We start from the raw sequence: 9,877 nt of genomic DNA, 5'->3' as shown, positions 1-9,877 counted from the left end.
CCCCCCCCCCCCCCCCCAGCAAGTCTGCTTTTAATCCCCCTCTTTACAGATGACAGAAGTGAGGCACAGCGAAGTTAGAGAACCGCTCTCATCCCATAAAGTAAGTAGCAGGAACAGTCTTGGGGCACCCGGGTGGCTCAGTCGTTTAATGTCCGACTCTTGGTTTCGGCTCAGGCCATGATCTCAGGGGTGTCGGGCTCCTCGCTCAGCAGGGAGTCTGCTTGAAGATTCTCTCCCTCTGCCCCTACCCCCACTTGTTCTCTCTCTCTCTCCTTAAAATGAATAAATACATCTTTTTTAAAAAGTAGCACGAACAGTCTGCAAACCCAGCCTTCAAGTCACTGGGCTGTTCTGCCAGTCCAGATGTGTTTAGCTCTTACCAGGCCATCTGAGACTACTCCCGAATTCTCTCCTCCACTCTCCTACCAGTGTCCCACACTTTCCCTCCTCCCGCGGCAAATTCACGCTCTACTGTCGTAAGCAAGACAAAAGCGGAAGAGAAATGTCAGAATTTATCAGAAACTTCTTCAGAGAAGTGGCTTCCAGGTTGTAAGGGTGGGTTGTGAGGCCTACTGTGCGCAGGCTCTCAGTGTGTGCTCATGTCCACCTCTCACCCCCTAAAACCAATCAGAGAGCACTGGAGATCAGCCCCTGGGTGTTCTACCTTCATATTACAGTACATCGACAATCAATCTTCACAGAAGTGCTCGGACACCCCAGTGAATTCCCTCCTCAAATATCAAACATCAAATTATGTTAATAATAGCTTTATAGTTGAGTGGTTTATGGTATTCTGCTTTGCAAAATGATTATGTATAGTACACACGGAAACACTAATCAAATGGAACATGCAATTAACCAGAAAATTCCCTACCTCAAACCATCAGGGATCAATTAGTCAACAAGCATTCACTGCATACGGACTCTGTGCCCAGGCCCGTCTGGGCATCTTAGATCACCAAAGGAAGAGCCAGAATATGTTTCTTCTCTCAAGCAGCTCAGAATATCCGAGACACATTTGTAAAGAAACTAACACATTCCAGGGAAGAGGGAAGACCCTGATGCCTGGCATTGAGTTAAAGCGCTCAGTGAATGTTGGCGAAATGAACAAATAAATGAGCGACTTAGTGTCAAGGGAATACATCCTGTAGGAGCTCAGAGAAGAGAAAGGAAAACACAGACCAGAATAAAAGAGGGTTTCGAAGGCTGGAAGCCCAAGGACTGGGGAAGGACATCTCAGTCCCGAGCAAGAGCAGAAGCAAAAGCCCAGGGCGGAGAATGGGAGGGAGACTCTTTGGGGCAGGAAGGAGAGAAGCTCAATCCAAAAGGCAAGTGTTGGTCTGGAGCTGGAGGCGGTGAGAGAAAGGTGAGCCACGTCAGGTGATGAGAGGGGACAGAGGCTCAGAAGTCAGGCTAGAGATTTCGATTCAGTGCGGCAGCCAGCGGAGAACCACTCCAGGTGCCTGAGCGGCGGAAGGACACGATGAAATTGGTGATTTAGTAAGATTACTTTGGCAATGGTGCGTGCAGTGAACTGGAGGCCGAAGAGAATGAATGAAGGGAATTGTATTTGGTGTCCGTGTGTGTGCAAAACCAAGGAGCAGCCAATTTTACAGTTTTTGGGGATTTAGAAAATCAGAAATGCCCCAGAGTATGGCCAGGAGCATGAGCTAGTGCTTTTTAACATCACGCAGCCCAACTTCGGATCTTGTCCACACCCCGCGACACCGACTCCTGACAACTCAGTTTACCGATCCACAAGGAAATGGTTATGAGGCATCGTTTGAGAGGGATGCTGTAATAGGACAAAATTACAGAAAATGCAAATGATGGAAAAAGTGTTGGCACTACATAAGCACATTACTACATTTAGTAGCATTCAAAGACACTTAAGTCATTTCCTTAGGAAGCTCTATTTGGCCCTTTTTCAATTTAGAGTGGCATTTTTATTATCATAACTGATAGCAGGTGTTTGTGAAGAAATCGATTAGTATGCAGGGATGGAAATTACATTTTCCAAATGAATTGCATAGTCTGCAAGATACGCTGAAATCTGTGTAGCAAAATGCAAGCAGCTATAAAGCATGTGCCAGCAACATTATTTAAATAAATTATCTGAACGTAAATACGTATAGGAAAGTGCACCATCCATTATTTCATGGGCTCTCGTGGAGGCCTGTGGAATGGCACTGCTGACAGTTCTTACTCTTGGCTGAGCCGAGTGACCACTGTTTCTGCCAAGGAAGAGACAATGCTGTTTGCATTTCTGGAATAGGAATGTGATATCATTATATTAAAAAAAAAAAAAAAAGACCAGAGCAGTTGTAACTCTGTAACGCCCCACCCAAATCAATACCATAGCCAATCCCATCAACGTTTTTATAACTGAGGCATATAACTAATTTATATTCCTGATTAAACAATTTCAAGCTTGATATTTGGAAAAAAAAATGGTTACTCATGTGACAGCAAAGTGGTTACTTCTAAAGGGTGAGAAATTGTATATTGACTCCACTTAACTTCAGGCCACCTGTTTGTAAATATTATTCAATGTCATGCTGCAGCCCTGAATGCACCCTTCAGATGAGGCTTCCTGGAACATGCTACGTTATGTTTCTAAAAGAACCCAAACCTCGGTAATTCCTAACTTAATATCATTTTTTCAGTATATTAAAAATTCAGAAACTCGAAAGTTCCACTCTTTCATTTCTCTCTCTTTCTTACTCTTTAGTTCTTTCTGGGACACAGTATTAAACAGTTTTGAAAAATGTGTAATCAAGCTTCTATGATATAAAAATTTACCCTTGGGAGACCGCCTAACAAATTCACTATTCAAATAAGCGTTAAAGATTAAAAATAAACTACAGTATGCATCTTTTTGTAAGAATCCCTGAGGAGTGCACTATGTTCCAACAAATGGAATATTTAGCTAAGAGCCACCACATGCGGACTACCAATTTTCAATAATAATAAAAAAAATTACAATAAGACTTCAAATGTGAACTACTCTCCTGAATACACTTAAATCTTCCTTCGGTGATGATCAAGGGGCTCCTGAATCCAATGGTGCCTCTGGATTACCATTAGTTCATTCACCAACCAACAGATGACTGGAAAGCTCTGCATAAAAAGCTTGGCCCGGGGCGCCTGGGTGGCTCAGAGGGTTAAGCGTCTGACTCTTGATTTCTGCTCAGGCCATCATCTCAGGGTTGTGAGAACGAGCCCCTCATGGGACTCTACACTCAGCATGGAGTCTGCTTGACATTCTCTCCCTCTCCCTCTGCCCCTCCCCTCTGCACACAGGTGCATGTGTGCTCGCTCTCTCAAATAAATAAATAAATAAAATGAATCTTGAAAAAAAAAGCAGCAGCTGTGGCATACCCAAGGGGAAGGCCAGTGCAGGTGTCCATTTATGCCTGCTCAGACCTTAGAAAACTTCTGTTACTGGGGAGTTTTCTGATTGGATCACAAATGAAATAACATAAGAACAACTCTGCTAACCAAGATTAAATTCCATTTCAAAAATTAGCCCTGGACTACTACAATTACCAAAGTGACATTAGTGCAGGAAAATTGATCCGAAGATTAAATGGCACTGCCGAAAGGAGAGGTTTAGAGGTATTACAGCAGCTTGCTGTACCCTTTCCTGGATTCTATATAAACCATCATTCTTTATATTAATTATGGTCAAAGTGACCTCTTCGAGTCTCCTGTATTACTTACTGTGTTTCCATGGGAACAGATAGTGGCATGCTTAACTTCTTTAAGTAAATAAGCTGGTGAAAGCCTGGAAATCTCTCTCTTACTAGCCCGAGCCAGCCTCAGAAAAATAATTAGCACTATACGAAGAATGTAAGTTATTTTGGGTTATGTCCCAGTAAGCTGACAGTATGTTAATATCTTTTTCATGCTCAGGCAAGATGTAACTAAATAATAAAACACTTTAACATATTATTTCTAACAACATCTGGATCTCTCAAGAACTGTTCATCTCGGTGTCTTTGGGGAACTCTGTGCTTAGCATTCTCCCTCCGCTCGGCCAGACGTCCTCCTGGCATGCTGGGAGGGTGCTGCTCGAGCGTGGGTTTCTTTCCCACACGCAAAGAGCCTCTTCCGAGGATTTCGTCAGCTGCTGCTCAGCTAGGCAGTTGTGCTGAGAGGTCCAGAACACAGGATGCTGTGGAAAGATCCAAGACCCGGAAGACACCCCCACCGCAGCTGCTGCCTACCAGCCCCTGTGGGCTGGTGACTGAGCTCCCCCCCCCCAATCCACCTGCCTCTCTGAATGCCACCTCTCCTCGCAGGCCGCCTGGGGGGAGGGGGAGCTTGCAGAGACAGCACGCTAGGTACCCAGACTCACGCTTTTCTTGGCTTAGGGCAGTGTTGCTCCTGAGAGGCTACCACGGGACTCGTTCTCACCAGTGGGGCACGAGGGAGTAATGTGTGTCTTCCAAATAATCAGTCTCTTCCCGCTGCTGGAATGGGCCTGGGTCTCTGAATCACCGCGTGGAGGAAAGGTGTCCAGAGACCAACAATATCTGCTTTGAAGTCTTCTGTGCTCAAGAATAAACTTTTTGCTGTTGTTGTTAAGCCCCTGAGATGTGGGACTTATTGATAAAATAGCTGGTGTTCCTCTAATCCCAGTAAGGGCTTGCATCAGGACCCCCTGGTGGGCATGCTGAAACCCAGACTTCTGGGCCCTCCCCCCATAGTTGGCAATTTGGTGTGTCTGGGATGAAGCCGGAGAACGCGCATTCCTCCAGGTTCTCCGGTGCTGCCCATGCTGCCGGGGCGGGGCGCACACTGTGAACTGCAGCTCAGACCCGCACTCACCCTCTCTGCTTGGTTCCTGAGTTGGAGCGGTGCTTGGCTTACCGCTCTTATTTCTTGACCTTCTGTGTGAGCCCCAGGTCCATGCTCTGCACCTGGGAGGGCCGTCCTGCCCCCAGCTCCACCCCTATACCCTGAGCACCTCCTTACGGAGTGAGGGCGAGAGTTCTCCTTTCCCCATTTCCCCCTAATAAAAGTAGCAACAGCACAGCCACAGCAATGGTGGCGGTAACTGCTAACAGTTCTGACATGCCAGGCCATGGGCTAAGCATGTCACCTGCACAATCTCCTCTCAGCCTCACGAAAACATGAGAGAGTGAATACGAGTGTTGTTTCTATTGTCCAGGTTGATGGAGCTGGGTTTGAGAGGCATGGGGGTTGTGCAGCAGGGCGGGGGTGCAGGGTTTACACTCAGCACGTGTGACTGCAGAGCCTCCAGTACGGGACTGGGGTCACCTAGATGCAGGTCAGAGCTGGAGCTGGAGCGAGGGGGAAACCAAGACCACCACCACAGTGGCAAATTTGTTGCTAAAAGAGAAAAAGCATTCCATGTGTGGCACTGTTTGGGGAGTGCTCTGCTGAAGCCCCTATTTTATTTTGTTTTAAGATTTTATTAATTTATTTGACAGAGGGAGACAGCCAGCGAGAGAGGGAACACAAGCAGGGGGAGCGGGAGAGGAAGAAGCAGGCTCATAGTGGAGGAGCCTGATGTGGGGCTTGATCCCAGAACGATGGGATCACGCCCTAAGCCAAAGGCAGACGCTTAACGACTGAGCCACCCAGGCGCCCCGTGAGCCCCTATTTTAAAAGAGACACACATGTATCTTTTGCAGGAGAATCCCTATGGAAGGCCCCACCTGGCACCCTTCGGGCAGCCTTGAGGCCTGACTTAAAGCATGCAGGGCTCCTCCCTCTGCTCTGTGTCTCTCCCCTCTGAGACGGCCACGCTGACAGTTGCTAACTGCTGGGCTCCCGAGCCTCCGTCAGTTACTAAGGCTCCGTTAAGAGAGCTGTGTCCAAACCACTCATGCTGATCTTGGGATTCTTCAAGGACCAAAGCTAGATGCTTGCCGCATCCGCCTGACCTCACCTACGCAGGCGCTGTGTCGTGCACCTTAGTTAGAGTACAGGTGGTGGAACACCTCCCTTCCCACAGAGTCCTGTCCCCAACACCTCCTCGGAATGGGCTGAGGCAGCCCCGAGACAGGGCCCAGGCCCACCCTCAGCTGACCAGGGGAAGGCATGCGGTCCTCCAGCGTTCCAGCACAGCACTGATCGGCACTGCGGCCGCCTGCCGCACGGCCAGGCTCCCGCCAGACAGCCTCCTACGGTCCTGACCAACTGTAATCGATCTGCTTTTCAGTCACACCTGTATCACCGCGGAAGCAGCAATCTTCCTCAAATTGCTCACGGAAATTCCTTCTGCTACATTTTTGCAGGATTATTATTATTACAACTTAGCATTGACATAACATTTTAGATTTGCAGTGTGCGTTACAGTCTGCACATTAGCTATTATCAGGGAGAGCTAAACAGAAGCACAATGCGGTGTCTATTTCCATCTTTGTGTGAGGCCAGTGGAATAAGGGTAATTTGGAGAGTGCAGGTAAGCTAGATCCTGTTATTATAATGGCTTAAATGTGAGTCTGGAGGCACAACCGGCAGCAGGTGACTCAGGGAAAAAAAAAAAAAATCCTCTGTTTCTCCCTGCACACAGCTCTTCCTAACGAAGGGTCTGCGGTGGCAGCCGCGGCCGTGAGGGGCCGTCGGGTGCAGACACTGCTGAGAATTCACATCATGCCTTCCAGCTTCGCCTCTGACCTTATTATCCTCGGACACTGCCCCAAGTCCCCCTCACTGTCCTCAAGGGGAAATCAGCGAAGAAAAGAGGCTGGCCCACGTCTCTCAATGGCAGGGTAAGTCTGCCATTTAAACTGCTGTTGAAGGACACTCCGTGGGCTGAGGGATGCCTTTCGAGGCCTCAGGCAAGCCCCTCCCAGCGAGCCCCGCACCGCACACCGCACACCGCAGCAGAGCGCTTACTCTGGGCTAAGCACAGCCCCGCCTGACCTCAGCACTCCCTGCTCCAGGTGTGGGCGCGGTGGCGGCCGGGAGGGGCTCTCCCTATCTTGCGGTGCCGTTGGAGCCCAAGGGAGAGGAGGCTTCTGGCTGCCGAGAGAGCCTCGTTCCTGAAGAAGGAGGCAGGGCCTTCAGGTCAGGCAAAGCTGAAGGGAAGCCTGCGCGGAGACCTCTCACAAAGGAGCCAGCCGTCTCTGGGAGAAGGCTTCCGGGCCTCCAGAACGAGATCGGGGGAGGGAGGGGACCCCACATCCAGGTAGCAGGCATATTGAGAGGGGCATCCCCCCCCACCCGACTCTCCCTTTTCTTTTGATTAGACTTCAGTTTTCTTTTTCACTTTCAATCCCTATGTTGATTTCTAAGATTCAGGACTATCTCCCTCCTCCACAGGCTTTATTTATTATTTTATTTTTTGTGAAGATTTTATTTTTTTGAGAGAGAGAGAGACAGCATGAGTGGGAGAGGGAGAGGGAGCGAGAGAATCTCAAGCAGACTCCATACTGAGTGTGGAGGCCGACTCGGGCCTCGGTCCCAGGACCCTGAGATCATGCCTGAGCCGAAACCCTAAGTCAGACGCTTAACTGACGGAGCCACCCCGGTGCCCCACCTTCTGAAAGCTTTAAAGATTCTTTTTTAGAGCAGTCAGACTCAGACGAAGATTAATCACACAATGACACAGGTTTCTGGGGGTCGCCACCCCTCCCTCGGCCATGGCCACCACCCTCGCAGACAGAGCGCCTCCCTTGGGGACAGTACTGCACCACTGGGTTTTGCTCTGTGTGACTTCGCCCTCACTGGCAGCTGGTCTTGTCCAAAGAGAAGCTTTAAACAGCAACCCTTCCCTTGAAGCAATTACCATGTGAGGACCGTCACCTCTTTCCCCCACCAACTTGCGGACTCCTTTCCCTTTTAACAAATGGTCATTTCTAATTTTCTTCAAGAAACCTTCCCCTCGAGAAGTGATGATTTCCTGCTCCTACTAACAGCCTCTCCCCCAGACACACACAAACACACACCCACATAAAACACATCCACACTCTGAAATGTGAAATGAAGGTCAGCCCGACCCTAAACAACGTTCTCAGACCTAGGCACCGTCCTGGGCAAGGGACAGCAACTTCTCCCACAGAGTTTTTATTTTTGTAACATCAAATACTTGGGATAACAAAGATGAGTTGTAAAGAAATTCTTTTTCTCCCCTCAGATTTTATGCTTTATATAAACTTTATCCAGGCTAAAACGAGAGAACCAACACTTGGCTCCTAAGCTTGGGTGGAAGTGGTGGGCAGAGGCTGTGCTCTGGCTGCCCGTGACGGCATGTCCTCTCCACCGTCCGGGTCACCAGTGTTGAGATTCATTTACGTGCATGTATTTGTGCCTGACATTAGGACAGCAGGAATCCCCATCTTCTCTAAATATATCACCATGGTAGAATGACGCTGGTACGAATAACCAAGGCCAGGATTCCTCAAGGTTTTTTCCATATGCAGCCTTCATCTGTCCCACTTTGGTAGCTCTTAAGTGAGAATTCCTGGACCCGTTCCAGAGACTCCAAATCTACGTGTCTGGAATGGGGCCTGAGGATGTGCACTTCGACCCCTTCCTAGGGTGGGTGGATGCATGCCGACATTTTAGAACCACTCTCTGGTTTTTCAGGGATCAGATCTCCATTTCTTCATGCTTTCCTCTTAACTGTTTTTCCAGTCTTATATTTCTTTCATTATTTTTTTGGCACCTGCCTTCTCTAACAGCTTTTCTTTTATTAAAAGGACCTTCTCCTGTCCAGCTCTGACCATCCAACATGGCCGTCGAGGCCCCCCTGTCCCCTGCCTTGCCTTCTCACATTTCATGAATCTATCTACCTGTTCCTCTCTGAATGCTACTTACGGCCTCTCCCGTGATGATATTGTGACTGAATGCTTTCATAAATCCTCCAGGCAGTGTCTCCAAAACACATTTTTCTGATCTACTGGATGCTGTTGTGTATTACTTTTCTTCGCAGCCATATTTCTGCAGAAAGTTCCAGCTGCAGCCGGTTTGGGGCTTGCACCCAGGCGAGGCCCAGCTTGACCTCTGTGCTCTGTGGGAACTGATGACCCCTGACCAGGGCCCTCAGCCCAGCTTCTCCCTGAGGAGTGGGGGCCCATCCTGTGCACGCGCTCTCCCCGGACGGTGGCTGGATCCTCAGAGGCTTTTCTCTTTGGCACGGGGCCAGGCATCACTGCTTCCTTCTATCACTGCTGATGGATGAGAACACAGTCCCTGGCTATTCTCTTAGAGACCGAGAAAAGCCAAGACTGTTCCTGGCCTTCATCACATTTTTCTGCATCAGACTACCTTCATTTTTTTTTTTCCTGCCTCCCATTAGCCAAAGGATACTTTGCGTGTTCCTCACACGGATATGATGAGGACAGTTGACCGCCTGTGTCATGCATGCTGTACTTAAACTAATAAATGAGCTCCCATTCATTTCTTCTTTCTTCCGGTCCTTTATTATTGTTTGTGTCAGTCACTTCCTTTCCACTAAACACTTTTATCTTTTACTTCATTTTTATTGACTTTTCATATTTTATTACCTTACCTCAATCCGTTTTTTTCCCTTTCTTACCTATTCTTGACAGACATCAATCCTGTTATATACCAGTGGTTCTCAAGCCTCTGTGCACAGAAATACCCGAGCAGTATTTTATAACTTACGTGAGTGGGACTGAACTCTCAGGCATTGCTAGGAAAGCTTCCCAGCTCTTTGTCATGTGGAGGCAGGGCTGTGAACCACTCATGTACCCCTTCTGTTATTGCTCCCCGTGCCCACTCTGCACACTGCCACGGTACCAAGATGCCATGGAATCCGTACTTGGTTATTTCCTACAACTTCAAGTGCACTCTCTTAGAATGAGCCTTATGTTACTACTGAGAAGGCTGAGGCTTGGAAGAGACCCATCGTTTGCCAAGCCACACCAGAAACAAA

At 48.5% G+C, this 9,877-nt stretch overlaps 1 protein-coding gene across 4 annotated transcripts in view; it reads right to left on the bottom strand.

Moving 5' to 3' along the window:
* The window catches only part of ENOX1 (ecto-NOX disulfide-thiol exchanger 1), a 541,200-nt gene that overhangs the window by 94,250 nt on the left and 437,073 nt on the right, over positions 1-9,877 (bottom strand). The window lies entirely within an intron of this gene.

The sequence above is a fragment of the Ursus maritimus genome, unplaced genomic scaffold, assembly GCF_017311325.1.
Source record: "Ursus maritimus isolate PB19 unplaced genomic scaffold, ASM1731132v1 scaffold_10, whole genome shotgun sequence".
NCBI classification, from domain to species: Eukaryota; Metazoa; Chordata; class Mammalia; order Carnivora; family Ursidae; genus Ursus; species Ursus maritimus.
Note: the sequence above shows the minus strand (reverse complement) of the source record. Positions and strands in the feature narration are given on the sequence as shown.